Source organism: Gossypium hirsutum, chromosome A11 (genome assembly GCF_007990345.1).
Source record: "Gossypium hirsutum isolate 1008001.06 chromosome A11, Gossypium_hirsutum_v2.1, whole genome shotgun sequence".
Lineage (NCBI taxonomy): Eukaryota > Viridiplantae > Streptophyta > Magnoliopsida > Malvales > Malvaceae > Gossypium > Gossypium hirsutum.
The window spans coordinates 122971889-122975667 of NC_053434.1; positions in this window are offsets into that span (position 1 = coordinate 122971889).

Genomic DNA, 3779 nt, shown 5'->3' on the forward strand with positions numbered 1-3779 from the left:
AATGGTTCCTCCATGTTTACCGTTTGACACAAATTTCTAAATGGAGACAAAGTTGGGATGACGACACGTGGGTGCTCTGCACAATGTGGATTAATGAAAAAGCTATGAAAGAAAAGAGAAAAAAAAGACAAATCCCATGGAATCCGAGGTGTTTTGATTGAGGCCCATGCATTCAAGTCATTCTAAACCTTCTTCCCACTTACTTAGTGCAATTGAGGTGAGCCTGAATACTCGGTTCTAACTTAAATTGAATATTTTATTTTTGAGTTTAACTTTGGTTGAATATATAAAATGAAAATTCAATAAAACTCACTAACCACCATATTCAAATATTATTAGATCAATAATTTAAACATAACTTAATAATTATCAAATCAAATTTAATTTTTTTTCGAATCGAATTCAATTAACTTGCAAATGATTATCATGTCCACATTTTTCACCCATGTACTTAGCTTTGATTTTGGCTTTTAAGGTAATTTGGTAACAATGATTATCATATCTACAATTATATATTACCACAATGGTTACTGTCCATTACTATTTTAGTATACTCTTATATTAATGGGTATGTTAAATACGGGTTTTTTACCCCAATATTATAAAAAAAATTATACACCAAAATGGGTTGTCAGCCAGATTAATTACGAAAATGGTATACTTTTTGGAGTCGTGTCTACCTGACAGGCACAACCTATTATTTTATTATTAATTTTTTTTTTGTTTTAAAAAATTATTATTATATTATTTTTAATATTTATATTAATATATGGATAAAAATACAAGTTTTATACGGATAAAAAATACCTGAAACGGGTCGAGCTTGTCAGGTAGGCACAACTAGTCGTGCCTAACAGGCAGGCACAACACGCACATTTCCCTTTTCTTTCTTTGCATTTTACAAAAAATTGGTCTTATATCACTTTTGGTCCCTCTACTAGGCCTAAAATTAAAATTCAATCTTTATACTTGAATTTCTACAATAATGTTTGGTTCTATTTTTTATAAATTTTTTTCTAAATAATTAATATTGTTAATTACTCTGATAAAATTTTTGTCGTGTTTTTTTAAACAAAAAATTAGTTTAACAAAACAATGATATGTTAAACTGTAATAAGTTTTAAATAATAAAATTTCTAACAAAAATGTATTCCAACTTAACATATCATTGTTTTGTTAAACTAATATTTTGTTTAAAAAAACACGTCAAAAAATTTATCAGAGTAATTAACAAAAATTTTAATACAATTTTGTTAGAAATTTTATTATTTAAAACTTATTCCAACTTAACATATCATTGTTTTGTTAAACTAATCAAAAATTTTATAGAGTAATTAACAAAAATTTTAATATAATTTTGTTAGAAATTTTATTATTTAAAACTTATTCTAACTTAACATATCATTGTTTTGTTAAACTAATTTTTTGTTTAAAAAAACACGTCAAAAATTTTATCAGAGTAATTAACAATATTAATTATTTAGAAAAAAAATTATAAAAATAGAACCAAACATTATTGTAGAAATTCAAGTATAAAGATTGAATTTTAATTTTAGGCCTAGTAGAGGGACCAAAAGTGATATAAGACCAATTTTTTGTAAAATGCAAAGAAAGAAAAGGGAAATGTGCAGGGTGTTGTGCCTACCTGTCAGGCACGACTAGTCGTGCCTACCTGACAGGTTCGACCCGTTTCGGGTATTTTTTATCTATGTAAAACCCGTATTTTATCTATATATTAATATAAATATTAAAAATAATATAATAATAATTTTTTAAAACAAAAAAAGAAATTTAATAATAAAATAATGGGTTGTGCCTGTCAGGTAGGCACGACCCAAAAAAGTACACAATTTTCATAATTAATCTGGCTGACAACTCATTTTTGTGTATAAATTTTTTTTTATAATATTAGGGTAAAAAACCCGTTAAATACATTTACTATTAATTTTTTATACAATTTTCATAATTAATCTGGCTGACAACTCATTGTTTTTGATTTCGTTAGAGCTAATCTCATTGTCCATATAAAAAGAAGCTAAATATAATTTGTTCAAACTTCTTATAAATATGTTAGTGTTCCTTTGTATGCTCATTTGCCTTCAATGAGTAGAGTTGAGTATAGAAGAAAGAAATTAAAAATCGATCTAAATTAAGGTATTTAAACAGTTTATGAAACACAAGTTAAAAAATCACAATTATCCAAAACCGAATTAAAAAGTGCGGAAAATTTATAAAGAAAGACGGTCTAAAGTTTTTAATATACAATTAGTAACTTTATTTAATTATTACTTAGTGGGGGATGGGTGGGTGGTGACATCTTTAAAATACTATATAAACTCTACGGATAATGTTGATATGTTTTAACATTTGCATTTTAATCTATACATAAATAATTATATAAAATCGATTAACATTTTTATTTTTGAAAATGTGTTTGATTGAGATAAAATCAAAGTTTCAGGTATAAATTTGAATCACAACTAAAATATCATTTACATACATAAATATATGTATTCATTTCTTTAAATATGTACAATTGAATCAAAATCAAAGTTACATGTATATATATGAACCACAATTCAAGTTTCATGAGGATAATTGTACTAAATTAAAAATTGTGTATCAAATTGCATATTGAACCAAAATTCGTATATAAATTTAATAATTATCCCTATATCAACAATTTTAATAATAAGACAAAGTAAAGTTAAATTACCAATGCTCAAGCACGTGGCAGGCAATGCATTGGTTCGTGTTTAAACACTTGAATGTTACATGGCTTTTCTCTCTATTTGTCATTTATTGATAAGACTTATAGTTTAGAGTTATTTATTTTTTCAGTGATTCGAACGATGGTGATTCCAACACAATACTAAAATTTTGTAATAATATTAAGATTTTATAAATAAATGGTAATGATTTTAATAGAGTGCATTTAATCACCAAAAGTTAAGCAAATGGTGATTCCATGCACTTAGTTACAGAAAGTCAATAAATGGTTCTTTAGTATTTATATATCTTTTGTTTTAATTACAATTGCTTAGGTTTGTTGAATGTCCGACCAATATTTGATAGCTTAGAATGATTGTCGAGTCAAATAAAATAGTTAAATTTATTCTAACACTAGTGACGAACTGTATAACATGTTTATGTCGTAATTTATGTTTATATAGTGTAGATTTGTGATCTAACTTAAATAAACTCTACCGAAGTGAATTTATTGGTTAAAATTAAAATTTTCTCATTCTTAATGTTGATAATAAATTAAATGTTGATAACGAAATGATCATGTCGTATTAATTGTTTAATTGAAAATACTTGTACACTATATATGTCTTGTAGAAACATGATTATATATATTAAACAATAATACAACGGTGACATATAGAATTCATCAATGATTACTAACTCTCCATATAAACGTTTAAAATAGCCTTATGTTACCATAAATAATATTTAATTGATAATAATAATAATAATAATATCTCACCATAAAAACACATAAACACCACTAGTATTAACAGTAATAAAAGTTAAGCTAATAAAAGAACTGATAATAATAATATGCAGTAGGGTTGATAGTAATATATAAATGAAAAGGATGAACCCCACTTACCATAAACAAATATATGATGAAATGCTACTAAACACATTTCACCCATATCAAACAATTTTAATAATAAAACAAAGTGAAGTTAAATTACCGATGCACTTAAATAAAAATTTCAAAATAATTTTATATTTTTTTAAAATTTAATAACTAAAATATAAACTTATTA